At 38.9% G+C, this 16718-nt stretch overlaps 2 protein-coding genes across 3 annotated transcripts in view; both read right to left on the bottom strand.

The window, feature by feature from the left end:
* The window catches only part of LOC126405769 (uncharacterized), a 118631-nt gene extending 112541 nt beyond the window's left edge, over window positions 1-6090 (bottom strand). The window contains exon 1 of the mRNA XM_050069688.1: window positions 5946-6090. The gene's annotated coding sequence lies outside the window, so the exon portion shown is untranslated. The remainder of the gene's footprint in view (window positions 1-5945) is intronic.
* Window positions 1-16718, bottom strand: part of mmd (monocyte to macrophage differentiation-associated) — a 194560-nt gene that overhangs the window by 159187 nt on the left and 18655 nt on the right. The window lies entirely within an intron of this gene.

Below are 16718 nucleotides of genomic sequence, written 5' to 3'. Positions count from 1 at the left end.
TCTCCATGTTCCATCCAATCAGTTGTCAGGATTTGATCCCTTTCTCTGTTTTATATGATAATGGATTGAATATTTTTAGGTTTTGGACTGTTGGACAAGACAAACCATCTCAGGACATAACATTGGGCTTTAGGTGGTAACTTCTATAAACATATTTTTTTTGTCATGTTTGCTGACAGTGGTAACTGAGACAGATATCCATGAAAGAAAGTCATATTCATCTGGTTCCTCTTGGCACTGTTTATGGCATTTTCAAGGATCCATTGCACCTGAATGAAAACAACCAATCAGAGCCAAGATGGCTCTCTAACACCTCTCATTGATTCAATTGATCATCTATTTTCATCCACAGAATGGGAAGGAAACATTCTAATATATATCAAACCTTTAGGAAAATAATTTATCCTCAGATAACACTGTTAAAAAATATACAAAAACATGCAGTGCCAATTAAAATGTAGTTGCATGTTCCCTGATGTATAGTCAAAGAGAACCTATCATATCACTGGTGGATTATTTGACTCTTTGGTGTTATAAAGTTAAAAGTTGAGCCAATATATTGGTAAACCGACATACAGGTATCAGTCTAATCCTATTTGATAATACAAACACAGAGGGTTGCCAGGGATTAGAGCTAATAAGCCTCGTCTTGAGTCAGCACGCTGAGTTTGTTGGTTTGGCAGGGGTTTAGGACTGGATTCAAATGAACTGTGGACTTTGAGGTGCAGCGCGCACACCCTCCGGTTAAAGCCACCAGAACTAAGATGCTCTAACAACTCCAACCCTTGCGGTTTTTTCGAGGCTGTGGATTAAACAGAAATACTTTTTGGCCAAATGAAGCCTCTCACAGAGCCTCGTTAACTCCTGAGCAAATATCAATAAAATCCGTGCAGAAACTCGTCTGCAGATGCTATTCACTCGTCTGCAGACAAATCGCATATTAACGCATGGAGCCCTTTTCTGTACAGGTGACCTTGGGAAACTAATTAATCTGCTTTGCATATTTACAGCTTTTTGTTGAGTAATCCCCGGGGGGAAGGCATGCAAACAACCGTAGCATAAAGGTTCTTTCACCCATGGAAATGCAGAGAGATATGTGATATTCATAATTCACTTTTAGCCATCAAACTAACTCTAAATGGAAAACATACTAATACTTTTAATCTGCTCAGTACCAATAGTCTTTCATGCTTCTAGTTTGTCCTAGTTAGTATGTGCTTTGTGGGTGCATCCACTTTGCTTTAACTTACAGGTATCCACTTTGAATTTACCATGAGGTGTCAGTCCAAACTATGATGTAAGGGACACAGAATTAAGGCAGTGACCAGGCTGTGTAAAAAAGATTCAAGATGTCAGTTCATTTCAATGACAATAAAAACATCCAGCAATTCACAGAGCATGATTCATTTTATATGTGTAGCAGAAAACTGCATTTCAGGAAATTCTCAGCATCTGTGATGACTTAAAGGGGAACTATAAGCCCATTTCCAAAATTCATACGTTACTCCTATGATCTAAAACATGGAGCAGCTCTGGACTTTACACTTGATGATATCACAAGTTTGAGCCTTACTTCTCTGGTTACCGGCTTGGAGAGAGAGTAGCTCATGTTCACATTTAAGAACTCTTATTTAAGGTGGTGTTCCCCTTTAAAGGTATACTTTTTAGAATCCCTCTCAATCATCCCTTATAACCCATTAGAAGTGTGTGGCGTGTATTTATCTGCAGAGACTCTGCCCTTCTTATTTTTTTCTTCTTTTTCTGTGTGTAGGGCATTCCTGGGGCCAGCGTGCAGGTCAGGTTGGGTCTTCAATAAAAAGATATTGAGCAGACGCCAGACTGTAAGCAGCACGCATCCAAGAGGAAGCTATGAAAATTGTGAGCATAACACTGACAGACAGAAATATAGTGAGATGAAAAGCCAGGCAGACAAATCTGGCTCTCACTTGTGATGCTGTTGGTAAACATCAATAGACAACTCGTGCGTAGTTTATCTTCTAAGTGAGTTATCAGTGGATCAAACAGGTAGAATAACATTTTATCAACCTAAGGTCCTGTTTATACGACAACAATTTCAACCGAAAACAGTAAACTTTAGTTGCGTTAAGGCTGATTGTTATGCGACAACGGCGTTTTGGGTGCCTGGCGCTTCTCCAGCACAGTGTAGATTTACTGTGGCAACTCCACCTCATTGTCCCTCCAGACAAACGTTTGTGCCGTTGCCATTTTGTTTGTTTATACATCAGTGTTCTGTAGAAGGAAATGCATGTGTGGAGGTGCGTGTTGTTTCATTACACAGCCACACCGCCACCTACTGGCCTGGCAAGTATACTACAGTGTTTTTGGTCATTTTTGCGGATCTGTGTGCACGGTGATTGTTATCAAAACATTGTTGTCTGAACGTGGAACTTTTTTCAAAACGAAAATGAGAAACAGTTCCGTTTTCAGTGGATCGTTTTCGTGTAAACACGGCCTAAGTGACAGTAAATCAGTTGGTCTCTCAGCTGTGGTCAAACCATAACAATCCCAACAATCATAACAAGATAAAAGACATCTTGTCTCACAGTGCAGCATGCTGGAGCACAATAGGCAGATGAATTATTACTGTTGCAGACAGCAGCCATGGAAGACTAATAAAGTACTGCTATTAGTGTTTTGGCGTCTGTATTCATGACACATCCCAATGTCTGGCGCAGACAGGAAGTGATAAGACAACATTACCACAAGTCTACTTACTGCTGAAATGTATATGATCAATATGTTGCGGTTAAGTGTTTTTTTTATTTCTCAAGAATCCTTGCATAAATATTAGCACACTAATAGATAATAATTAAATTCAATGGTATTAAATGGTGTGAAGAGGGAGATTCTAACTACGGAAGTAATGTTGCCATTATTCTTTTTCTCCTTCTCTTACTACATTTAAATGAACATTGCCAAATTTGACTAAAAAGGGAACGGGCAGATTAATACTGATATGGTCTGTGCGCACTAAACAGCTTTAAAATGAAATAATGTTGTGTGATAATGCGCCTATCATGATGTATGAGGAACAGAACATGTTGATTTTAACATATCTAGGTCATTGACTTGCCTGGGTGAAAGTTTTTTTTTTATACCAAATGAATCAAATATGTGTTCAAGCTGTTAAGGTGTATTTTTCAGGGCGGAAAGTGACGGCATGCTTTCACCCCGTGCATTTCCCCGCTTTGATGATCAAAACATCCGCATTTATTAATATACATGGCCATCTAGTTTATTCAGCATGCTGAAATAAAAATAGAGCATATAATAAATGCTTTCAGCAGTGAGAGAAAAAGGTATCTATATTCCACTGATGATAGTCCTTGGACTTCCATGACGTCAATGGCCTGCACTGTTCCACCCCTGCTATGGCATGTCAAAGACAGAGAGAGGCAGGAAGTGCTAATAGATGCTGTGGGAAAGGAAAAGATGTGGATTGTATAAACAGATCAATAGCTCAGCCACATCTCATTTCTGACAGATTTGTTTTCCCGGACTGATAATTGGGCAAATAACAAAGTGTTTCACACTCCTGTTGATCTGATGGTTCACGGTCTCTGGACTGTCTGGGCTCACTGCTGTATTTTCATCAGTGTCGGCATGTTGGAAGGTGCTGACAGACTGAAACTGGCTGGTGGACACACAGGTAAGGTTTTTGTTAGCTGTTGCCTCAGATAAAGAGCAAAGGATTTTCTTTTTTTTCCCCTTTCTGTAAATCTTTGGGAATCATCTCTGGTCACTGGCTAAATTTGATGCTTTGTTGTGGAAGAAGAGGTGCTGCTGCTTATTAGTTATATTGTTAGGACCCCACACACCGTAAAAAAAGTAAAAAGAAATACGTCATACTTATGTGCAATGAACCTGATAGATACACACATTTATCATCCTAAAACACGCAGAGAGAACACACCTTTTACCCTAAATTAAAGGAAAAATCCTTGTATCTTTTAATAAAACCACCATCCTGACCATGAAGCTAAATTTAAGATTCAAGATTTGGGAAATTATGACTCTAGCAAAACATCATAAATTAGGAGAAATCTTTGCCTCCACATTTTTGTCTTCCTCTTTCATGGAAGTGGCTTCTCATCTGTCTACTATGATTGGAATAAATATGGTCAGGCATCAAAGTGAAATAAGAATGATGATGATCATCTTCATACAGATCCACTGGATATTACCAGTAACTGCACTTCTTAAACTTCCATTTCTTTGCTAGAATTTTTCTAGCACATAGACACACACTAAACAGACAGTGACCCACAGCCTCTAAACAAAACCAATGTGTGCCGATAAACAGGCAGCTAGTTTGGTTAGCTGGCCAGTTGCACCGGAGGTAGATCCGCAAGCAACAATAATCCAGAGGGCACATTCAGTGGATACTTGCGGATTCAAGCACAAGCATTTGAAAGGATTCATGTAAACTTGAACTTTGTTTGGAAAACTGGAGGAGGCTGGTGGTGCTTATCCTGGTGCATTTGTTTTGGCAAAGTCATTTTTCCCAATTTTCTTAAAGTGGGTGGCGAGTTTAAAGTTGCACATTTAGAATGGCCACTTTAAAAATATTAGATTGAATGAGGTTAAAGAAAACAGAATACTGGACAGTTTTTGCCTGGCCCCGTTACTTTCCGGACCTTTTTAATCTGGTGGAAGGATTTTTCAGTCAAAGCTGAAATAAGATATGATGGTTAAAGTGTGATTTGCAATGCCGGCCCCATTGACTCCAATAGAACTGATGCCAAAATCTGGCTCCTCCAACGCTGTCACTGTTGTCGTGACCGTTCCTTCTTTCATATTTTATCTGGACTCTTGTCATCATCGTGAGGTTGCCAGGCAACTAGACTTCTGTAAGTTACTGCCACCAAGTGTTGTTTTTACATTTTGCTTTTTGAATAAATTAAACAAAGAAGATATAACTTATTGATTAGTGAACCCAGTTACCTTTGGACAGAGCCAAGCTAGCTCATTCCCTCTGTTTCCAATCTTTATGCTAAGCTAAGCTAACCAGCTGCTGGCTGTAGCTTCATATTTAAAATACATAAAAGTGGCATCAATCTTCTCATGTAACTCTTAGGAAGAAAGCAAATAAGCTTATTTCCCAAACTCTTTGACTTTAAAGGTCTAATTTAGTGCCATCTAGTGGGGAGGTTGCAGATTGCAACCAGCTGACACTTCTGTGTGCAAAGCATGCAGGAAAACAACCACGGCCGACGCTAAAGTGTGAATGGCCCTATCTAGGTCAAAGAGCATGGATACCAAGAGGCGAAGCTCAATAGAAGGCCCCATAGCAACAGACTTGCCCATGGTTTCATCCTACCGCCGCCATATTGGACTGTCAGCAGACCGCAGCAGACCCGCTTGCATACAAAAACACACAGACAAACTGAAGTATATCGCTATTAATTATGCTTACAATGCTACTCACCTCGTGATAGCTTGGTCACAGCTGCTTTTTCATGTTTTTGTAAAGCAAAACATAGACTTTAAAAAAAAAAAAAAAAACGACGAAAAACGGCTGAGATGGCATCTCTACATATTACATCCACTTATGAGAAGATTAACTTAATTACTCCTTCAAAATCACCCCATAAGCCAAACTACCAAAAAAAAAAATCAATAAAAAAAAATCAATATTTTAACTAGAAACACATTAATGGCGACGTCACATAGTCAGGAATAAAGATTTATTTACAGTTTGTACAGTAAGGGGACAGTAATAATAATAATAATAAGAATAATAATAATAATATAGGCTATTTTAATATGATATAGATTTTTTTTTTTTTTTTGGTAGATTGGCTTATGGGGTGATTTTGAAGGAGTAATTAAGTTAATCTTCTATAAGTGTTATCTTCCCTCCAAAACTGGCATATTAAATTGATATTAAAACACTTTAAAACTTACACCTCAGGAGTTCTTACCTGTCGGGATCCTTCGGGAAACGGTGGAAGGCCAGGTGCGGGGTGTTCCACTGATAGTTGTTGCAGTTAATTGCACTACACTGTTTCCTTTTACTTTTTTCCTCCTCTCTCCTTGACATCTTGCATGTTGTCTGGGCGCAAAAGTCCAAGCTCAACAGTCCAAAATGGCGGTAGCGCCCCTAGTGGCTGTTGGCAAAAATTCAACGGAGTTTCGCCTCTTGGTATCCATGCTCTTTGTCTAGGTAGAGCCAGTGTTTGGTTTGTCCATCCTTGGCTACTGTAGAAACAACATGGTGGACTCAATGAAAGAGGACCCGCTCCATATGCAGACATATGCAGATATACATGGCTCATTCTAAGGTTGTGACAACACAATCATTTTTTAATTTCAGGTGATTATACACTAAGGAAAACATAGAATATAATATATCCCCCAAAATCCTTCACACTGGACCTTAATGCCATAGCAGTATCCAGTTACAACATTACATCAGATTTTAGAAAACTCGTGGAAAAAACTCTTTAGAAAAACTGCCCAGTGCAGCTTTATCAACTCTCAACTCCTAAACAAAGCACATTCATATTTTTTTTTCCCATATCTGCACCACTAGATTGTCATAATGAAAACCATAAAAAGGAATCTTCAAAGAATATCTTTGTATTCAGCCAGAAGAGGAGATCTAAGAAAGAATAAGCATTTCAAATAGAAATAGTAAAAGTGGGGTAGGTGACCTGTAGGTGTCAGATCACCTCCAGGACTGCCACTGCCAGTCTGCATGAACACGGTGCTTCAGGTGAGAAATCAGCCAGAATTAACAGGAGGGAGCCTGTCTCAGTGGGTGCACCACACTGGTCGGAAGAATACACTCAAAGGGCGATTTTCACACTTGAAATGAATAATTTGATGATTTTTCTAAAATGTTATCTAATAATGAGTCTGAGATGAGTCATGTGTTTGGCCCATTTTGGATTAGAAAAGACTGGAGAGAGGGCCAGCAGCCTTTTGACAGAAACACAGCAGGGAAAAACCATTTTTCAGGGCATGTGTAGTTTAAGATGATGAGTGGGAACCAAAACAACTTTTTGTATTTTTGTTTTTGATGTTGACCAGATTGATTCATACATATTTGGATATCTGTAGCCAACAGTTGAAACTCTCTACTTTTAAGAATAACAGCTTCTACATTTCTATTCATTTTGAACTTTCATCAAAGAACATCAGAGGTGTTTTATGTATGGGAGACCAGCACTTACATATCAGCACTTAATGTAAAAAGTCTTGTTTTCAGCACTTATAGTGAGGCCAGAAATATAAAAGACGGTGTAGAGTATGGTGTACTTAAGGTGAATTATCCTTTAATGTGGGCTATATGAAATATTGTATGAATATTTTTCTGGTCCTTCTGTTAATATATACAGTCTGAACAATGTTTAAGAGCGTACAAGTGTGACATAAATTGTGTTGTTGCTCTGTAAGAGAGCTTAAAACATGCATAGTACAAGATATATAAGAATCTCACTTGATGTACGAGTCTTAGAATATTATCTGCATTGAGGTAACACTTAGGAAAAAATGTGTTCCACTACTTGACATTGACTCATGTACTGTAATGGTGAGCCAAGCTCAGCACAAGATCTTTTTAATATACACTTACGGTACATGTTTTCTATAGAAAATACCCATAGTTCACATACTTTGTACCTTGGAGCACCAAAGCTCGTTGCTGAAGCAGTTTAATGTTTCAGTTTAATTTCTTAAAAGCAAGTTTTTTGCTCTCAAACTCTGTAAATAGTGCAATCAGGTACACCAAGAGACAAAAATGTCACTCACTGGCCACTTCTCACTGCAAAAACTGCCACTTGTGTTCAGTGGTCGTGCTTTTTTCCCCTGCCCCTCAATAATAAGATCAATGTGCTTCCTGTAGCACATAAGGGTGACGTCATGCACAGTTGTATCTTAAATCATCGAAACCGATTCAAAATCCTCTATAATTATTTCATAACTTCCTTTACTTGGGTGTAATTGCTTTAATTTTACCATAAAAATATATTTCTATTAACACCAGCTCACATAACATAACAACTTGTATGTAAAAGGGTGGCTTGTAGTGACAAGCCTGCAGAGAATCATTACACTGTGATTCCCCCTGAGCTTTACAGTTTCTGTCTTTCATTGTTTTGGTTTTACGACCCGCAGCTTTGCTGTTTTTGTTCACTCTCACTGCTCACAGGTGTCATTTTCAACCACAGCAAGCAGAGAAGCTCTGATAAACTCACAATACACAACCTGCCCAATACCTGTCAGCAGACATACACAGAGGCTAGCCGGTGAACTCAGTGAAGCATTTAGCAGCTAAAGAGACAGATATTTCCTTCAGGAGGTGGTAGAGACCAAAAACAGAGCTAAAGGGCAAATAACGGGCCAATAATTTGTGTATAACCCACGTAATCTGAAAGGCTGTGATCATATAACCAATGTGCTGATGGGAGTAGGAAGCAGTCATGTAAGTAGGCAAGTTGGGGTGGTGGATGGGTCGCAAGAAACAGGACTTTTAGACTGGTGTAAGAAACCTTGTGAAACCTAGTTAACTCTGAGTCATTTTAAGGTATGTCATCACTGTGTTTCTTATTCTAACCCTGACCGATGTCTTTACTTGCCTGGACCTAAAGACACATAACCATGTTTCTATTCCTAAACTTTATACGTCTAAACTGAACAGACGTAATTTTAAGTACGGGCGCCAAATAGCTCAGTGGATGGAGCAGGCATCCCATGTACAAAGGTTGTGTCCTTGTCACAGCAACCGTGGGTTCAATCCTAACCCATGCCCCCCTGCTGCATGTTATCCCCATATCTCTCCCCCTTTATGCTTCAACAGTCCTACCAAATGAAGGCAAAGAGCCAAAAACAAAAAAAGTTAAGTATGTAGCATCATTGTATGAGGATACGTTGGTTGGACACATGCAGGACCCCAAGTGAATGATAGTGTAGTTTTGTGTCTGCTTCACAATGGATGTGCTTGCTGACGAGTTTGCTGCATCAACTTAAAGGTGAAGTCAGTGTTGTGTTCATAGATTGTTTCTGCTGCCCCCAAGTGGCTAAAACATCAGCTATTGCAAGTTTAACTGCGCTTGTGTACTGTTGCCTTTTATGATCTTATTTTATTTCTAAGAATAAAGCACAAAGCAGTTAACAAAATTAGAAACAGCTGACCAAGACAAAGTACACAGAGCAGATACAGGTACAAGTGTCGCCCCCATCAAGTCAAGTGTCATGAAGAGGTCAATGAGGTCACAGGTCTGGACAGTGATTGATTTAGAGGTGACTTGTGTGAACTTTAGTGAACCACAATTGCACAGAAATCTATGTAGTTATTTTAAGGTCCCGTTGTATGTATAGACGAGTATGGATGCTACCCTGATGTTTTGTGTCAGAGACGAGGGAATGGCAACTGACAGGTGAAGCTGTGCTGCGAATGCCAAATTTTTAAGATGTCATCAAAGATCATGTCAGCTTTTAAGGGTGTGAAAGCTCATTTTCTGTGGGCAAGGCGGGGATAATATTATGTAGAATTTTCCAGCATTGACGACCATCAATTAAACACAAAGACAAGGAAAGAAACTCCAGTCCATAAACAAAAATGTTGAAGTCTCAGAAACCCTGACGCCATTAACCGTTTCTTGCCTAAATAACTGTTGGCGTGCCATCTCAGGTTCTCTGTGATCCTATTAGAAGCAACAAAACTCTAATGCTGTCAGCCCTGAAACGGAGCTGAGAGGTTCCGGTCAGGTTACAAACAAAGTGAAGCAATATAGAGCAAGTTATGACTCTGCTTCGCAAGAGAGACTCTGACATCTAATTTCAGATATCAAGAGGGCCTGGCTTCCTGAACCATGGGAAATAAGAGCAATCTAGTTGGGGTCAAAGGGATAAAGGCAGTACAGCCGCACCACTATCCCTGCCTGTGTACATGACTGAGATTTCACAATCAGTACTCCATAATGCAGACGTTTCCATGACGACCGGGCTTTAAAGCTGCAGTTTTTAGTACAGTCTGTCTTTGCTGTAGCACAGAGATCACAGGTCAAGGCTTAGACATGTCTCACCTTTGATGCAGAAACCCTCTAGTCGATGTAATTTCACCGTTGGAGCTGGAGTTCCTTTTGAAATGCTAATTCCCCCCAGAGCAGCAGGGACCAATCAATGTTATTGATCAACGTGCCCATCAGCAGAAAGGAGAAGATCCTGCAGTCATATGGATAAGTATTTTACATCCCCACAGACCTCCATATTTTGTGTGTATGCAGAGCAGACTCACCAGGACTAACGTTCAATGACACTTTGATGGCCGAGGCTGTACAGATGTTCAAGCCTAATCAAGATAAATAGAGGCCTTTTGCTGCATGCTGCAAAAGTCAATACGGTGGTCCCACTGAGTTACCTGGAGAAACTCCCCGCGGAGCGCAGAGGCCTGGCAGACTTTAGATTACTTAGAGGAAACAGTTCAGGACTCTCGCAACAAGCAGCAATTAGCAAGTTTACTTCGACTGCACTCTGAGTCTGCAGTTTCAGCTTAAAACACGAGGCTCAAAATTCAGAGGAGAATTTAGGGAGTGATTCAACAACATAAACTGCAAAGTGTGGATATATTATTCCGTTTTGACCTGGGAACAGCATACAATATTTCAAATGTGATAAATTCATATGTAGCAGAAATGCAGTTAATCCCAAAGTAGGATGAAAAAGGTGACACTTCCAAAACCCCTTTAAAGTGGGTCACCACAGGAAAACATTTTTTACAACTTGAACATGTTAATGAAGCATTTTGATCCACTCTAAGATGCTAACCCTAAAAAATACAGTAGAGCTCATCTGCATTTTGTTAAGTCAAGTGAAGTCAGGTCGGGTACATTTTATCATCCCTCAGGGAGAAATGTATGTGGTCATATATGTTCCATTTAAAAACACAAAGGTACACTGGATGTACGCTATCAGACACACACACACACACACACACACACACACACACACACACACACACATCCTGTGCATTGCTTGCAATATAAAATGAAATATACATAACAGTCTTTATACAATCTAAAAGTACATTATTCACAAAACACTCAGACCTAATAACATTTCTGCTGCAGGACTCAGCTGTTCGAGCTGCTACTCCCTTAGAATTTCAGATAGAGGGGATGGGTAGGATCTGATCAGATGTCTTGCATAATTTGTGCATCATTTCTTCTCTGTTTTGACCTAAAACAGGAAACCAGGGTTTTCTTCTTGTCGTTGTTTGTTATGCCATGTACCATTTATCTCTGCTGCATCTCAGAATAGCTGTCAGTGAAACTTCTTCCTTTTACTGCAACACCCCTTGCCATCCTAAAAAAGAAATAAAAATTAAAAAAAAAAATCTCCAGATTCCAGCCCAATAGAAAATGTTGGGATTGTATGCTTCTGCAAATCTCAAATACATAATACTGGCATGTTTCATATGTATCATATCAATGTTTCTGAAGGGACTACTGGAGATATATGGGATGGTGGATGGTGTGACACCTGGGCAAGATGCCTGCCAAGCTGCAGACCACTGCAGACCGCTATCCCAGACTAAAAAACAACAAAGCCAGTTGTTTTTAGCAAGTCACTGCTGTGTTTCCAGCAGCTATTTAGCCCCCAAACGTGGGAATTTTCTTAGTGACCTGTCATAAGTTTTCCAGAGGGGGTAGTGCCATGAAAAGCAGTTGTTTTTTTATGGGGATATTGCTGTGTTTCCTGAGGGAATAATGCCACAGAGAGCTGTTGTCTTTTACCAAGACACCACTGCTTTTCCAATGGGCTTGTGCCCCCAAAACACATGATCTTTTTTTAACCATAACTAAGTGGTTTTTGTGCTTAAATCTAACAACATGTTAACCACAGCTTGGTTGAAATGTAAAGTTTCAATGCATCTGCTAAACAATAATCTGAAAATGCAACGTATCTGTGCTTTGCAGAAACGTACAATGCCAACATTTATTCGACTGGGTTGCAGATCTTTATGCGGGTGCCGTGATTTCTCTTCATAACTGCAAATTTTGCTGAATGAATGGGTCTGCAGGCTGGAGTTAGACACATGTGGTTCTTAGATATCTTACACACGAATGTAAAACGTCCCGTGAAAACATAGCATCCTTATGTGCTTACATGTACAGGACAAAATCATAAAGTCACTTTACACATGTGAAGCTGCATTTTACAAGTAATTATTCCATGTTTGCTGCTTTTAAAGGTTTGTTTACAACATTTATATCTTTATTTATTTTTGCAAAGGTGCTTGAAATGATCTTATTTGTATCATAATCAGCTGAGAAACCCAAATATGCACGATCCTTTATAGGTTTAATGCCAGATTTGCCTGCAATTTACATGGTAAATACAATTACAGATTGCAACTTTAAACAAACAAAAGCTATTCAAACTGTACCCAGCACATAAAAAAATGTAACCTTTGACATGGCCAAGTCATGTGCAATGTGTAATATGTACAGTATGAAAACCATGTTCATCACATAAAATAAAGGCCTGTTTAGTTGTTAAATCATCTCCTCACCTAATGTGGACAGAAAAATAGGATCTCGAGGATTTCTTTTTCACAGAATATCACCAAACTATTTTTATAACCTGTACCAATCATTTGTGTGTGTTCTCTTCTCTATGACTGTTCTGGGTGAAGGATACTGTTGCTGCTTATCACATATCAGCGATCACATTATCCTCCATTTCTAAGCCATGACGTAAAATCCCCATTTGTTGGTGTGACCACAGGGACCAGCTCTCACAAACACTTTACATGATGAGCTGCTGCGGCCTTTTGTGCCTTTATGAGGTGATTTCATTAATTTCTCCCTCAGCGTGGAGATGGCACAGTGTTAGATGAAGTTAGACCACCTGTTCAACTCGGTCCATTTATGTGTCAATCTGAGGAAAGCATGAATTGCTTTTGTGCACGTTTGCTGATCGTGTTGTTATTTTTTGTATTGCTCGTTATGCAGGGTAACATTCGGACAAAGCAAAGAGAAATTCACCGTGCCGAGGCAATGAGTCACTTTGTGTCCTGCACTGCACATGATCATAATCACAAGCTCTGCTGACTCTGAGTTTGTGTAACCCTTTGTTTTCCAGAAAGATTGTAAAGCAGAAAATATCACAGGTTTGCACTATGTTATGAGAGGAGAAATGTGTAGATTACAAAATTACAATTACAAAATTTTCATTTTTACAATTTGTTAATGACAGTACAAAGTATGCAATATTGTTGTAAAAAGGTACGCAAAAAAAGCAGATTAATATTAGAAGCTACTGTAATAACTTTTGATAATTTCTTCACTTAAAGTGTTGTGTTATTTATACACAATATATATCTTACGATATAATGACGAAAACTCTGTGTGTGTGTCTGTTCCATGTTTTTTTCCTCACTGACTTGGTCAATCCATGTGAAATTTGGCACAGTGGTAGAGGGTTCCTCATGAGGAACAAATTTGCCTCAAGAACCCATAACTTCCGGTGATATAGATTTTCCGGCCTCAAGAACCCATAACTTCCGGTGATATAGATTTTCCGCCATTTTGAATTTTTTGAAAAACACGATGTCTTCCTAGGATTATATAATATATATTATATTATAATAAGTTTGACCGATCTGCATGAAACTCAGTGAACATAATCTAGGGACCAATATCTAAAGTTCCCTCTTGGCAAAANAAAACACGATGTCTTCCTAGGATTATATAATATATATTATATTATAATAAGTTTGACTGATCTGCATGAAACTCAGTGAACATAATCTAGGGACCAATATCTAAAGTTCCCTCTTGGCAAAAGTTGGAAAACTTACCAAAACTGAGCTTCTATAAGGCAATGAATATTGCGGAGGGCGTGGCTCATCACATAAAGGTGTATAACATCTCAAGGGTTTCACCGATCACCATGCAACTTTGTAGGCATATGACCACACATAATCTGAGGGGACCCCTCCATTATTGACCCCATCAAACAAAATGGGGGCGCTAGAGAGCTAATTTCTTATCTAGGCCTAACCGCCATATAAATTTTTACTAAACTTGGTAGATATGTAGAACAGGACGCCTCAAGGTGACTGGAGAAATTTAACTCTAACTGGCAACTTGGTGGCGCTATAACAACAGAAAAATGCTTAAAAATGGCTAAAATGCGACCAATCGCTGTGGCTCCCCCTGTGGCCGAATGTTGTTGTTTTTTTTCTAATTTGTGGTATGACTAAGCCATGGTATGGTATGCTGTACTCAATGGGTATAGACTAGTACTGTATATATAAATACAAAAGAAAAAAAATTAATAACTCTGAGTTTCACTTTAGTTTCAAACAGAATAGTAAAACATTAAATAAATAATGAGAAAATCATCGACAAATCAGTAAAACTCTTTTTGCAGTGAAATCCAAATGGCTTTTTAGTTAAATTTTTCTCATAACAAAGTGAATGGATGGTCATAAATTATGGCTGCTTTTTGGCGCAAAACAAAAGATCAGATATATGTTTTTAAATCTTAAAATCTCAGTATATGTTCTATTAATCTTTGAAACATTAGAACTGATCAACATCACTGTCAACCCCTGCAGGCATATTAATGTCTTTGCGCAATGAGGCAACACAAATACTGTTGGTTATTCTTAAATGATTGTTTATGATAATCTGACATTGTTTTAATTCTATATATTTTCAACAAATCCCATAAAAGGATCAAAACAACAAATATGTTAATCCCACTCTCAATAGCTTCTGACTTTCCATAGAAAGTGCTACCAGAACGAGTCCTAAAATGCGAAAATGAGTTCTTATTTTTGCACTCCTGGCTCCTTCATGTTGATACACTATACTACTTTTTAGTGAGATCAACTCGTTGGTTTGGGTCTTGGCGTGGGATTTATTGGGAGTAAAACAGAATAACAGTAAACTTGTCCTTTAACATTTGTGTCCTGATGTTTAAATGGTTCATTTCTTTATCAACCAGAGCATGCTGTAGATCTCTTTGTGCCCTTTCAAACATAAAGTTAGACACTGACATCATTGTCAAGCTGTTTGGTTACCACTGTGAGCAGTTTATCAGTGAGCAGCTCCATCCAATGTTTGGATGATGCAATGTATTGATGAAATTCCTCTCTGTTGATGGAAGTCTCACTTCCTCTTTGCTGTTTGAGCTTTAAAGATTTCATTCAGGTTTAAAGATTTCATTCAGCGCTTCTCCGACAAACAAGTGGAGGAACACTAACTCCCTCGGATTATGTCGAAACTATTGATTTTTTACCCCCTTCATTTTCATCTCTCTATTGAGACAGCCATTGATTTTTGTTACTTGCTTCATTTCAAAAGAGGAATAGGAATATAATTACAGGAGCTCCTCAGTATCTGAAGATTCAAAACAAACCATGTTTGCCCCCCAAAACGGTTGCTTGTCTGAACATTTTCATCATGCAAAGTTACTAAACTGTATATCTGATTGTTTTTGCCACCTCCTTTCTGCACGTTCATGTCACAACATTGTCAGTATCAACACGTTCGTGGCAGCTTTATTTTCTTACACTCTTAGTTCATTATAAAGTGGTGTTTGCTGAAAGACTAACATTTTGAATTATTCATGAGTGTACTCTTTTTCTCCCAAATCTGTTTTTGTTTGCTCCAAACTGTCATGCCGCATTTTAATTACGCCGCTGCCTCCCCAGACTTATAGCGGAAACACACAGAGGTTTGACCTTAGCGGGGCAATCTTTTTGCCATTTCAGATCAAAACATTTATGTGTTTCTTTATTTTTTCTTTAGCAGATTCCTCGCAGAATTTGGCAGGACAGTTAAAAGGCCAGATAAAGTGAATTCCGAAAAAACAACTGCTCATTTTCTCACTTTCTCTCTCTCTGCAGTACACACTGGTTAAGGTCACCATTTTTTGTTTTTATCAAGCTCAGTGAGAAATGCCCCATAAATCCACATTTCAGAATTTCATGATGTTATTCCTACGCTCTTGTACACTTGAATCAATACATGTGACTGTGAATGATTCTTCCAAAGCCAGAAACCCGAGAGTGAAAACTTAAACCTGTGATAGCATCAGGTATTGAGAGCCTGGAGCCGGCCTGTAGACAGAGAATTAAAACAGATAGTGGAGTTGAGTGGTGAAGCTTCCAGTGTTATTTTCTACTGATAGATGAATACAGCTGACCATGAAACTAAAGAAGCAGAAGTAAAACCTGATAAACAGAAAAGAGTTTGGGGTCACAAAGTCTGTCATTATTTTCAATGAGTTTAGGCCTATATGAACTTGATGCTTTTAATGTAATTCAGGACAGGATGAATTAAGTAGGCCAATATCACAGCATAATGTGAGGGAATATTTTTAAGAGCTGTTAAGTGTCAATAGTGGTATCAGTATTAGGCAGTGATGGGAATATCGGCTTTATAAATAAACAGCGTTACTACCTGCGCTACTTTTTTCAGTGACGAGTAATCAAAAAAGTTACTGTCTCGCCTGTTATAATGCCGTTGCCGTTACTCAGCTTTACTTGAGTCCACTGAAGCGGCTTTGACCCAAGCAATAGTGATGTGTCGGTCGCGAATGAAATGGCTCTTTGAAGTGAACGACGGGAGTCAATTACATTGATGATACAAGGGCAGAGTGTAGAGTCTGCAAGATTAAAATCTCATATCCAAACAACCTGCACAGGCACATGGGAACTGTTCATCCATCAGTGC

This window comes from Epinephelus moara, chromosome 18 (genome assembly GCF_006386435.1).
Source record: "Epinephelus moara isolate mb chromosome 18, YSFRI_EMoa_1.0, whole genome shotgun sequence".
Classification (NCBI taxonomy): domain Eukaryota; kingdom Metazoa; phylum Chordata; class Actinopteri; order Perciformes; family Serranidae; genus Epinephelus; species Epinephelus moara.
This window is presented reverse-complemented; position numbering and strand designations above follow the sequence as displayed.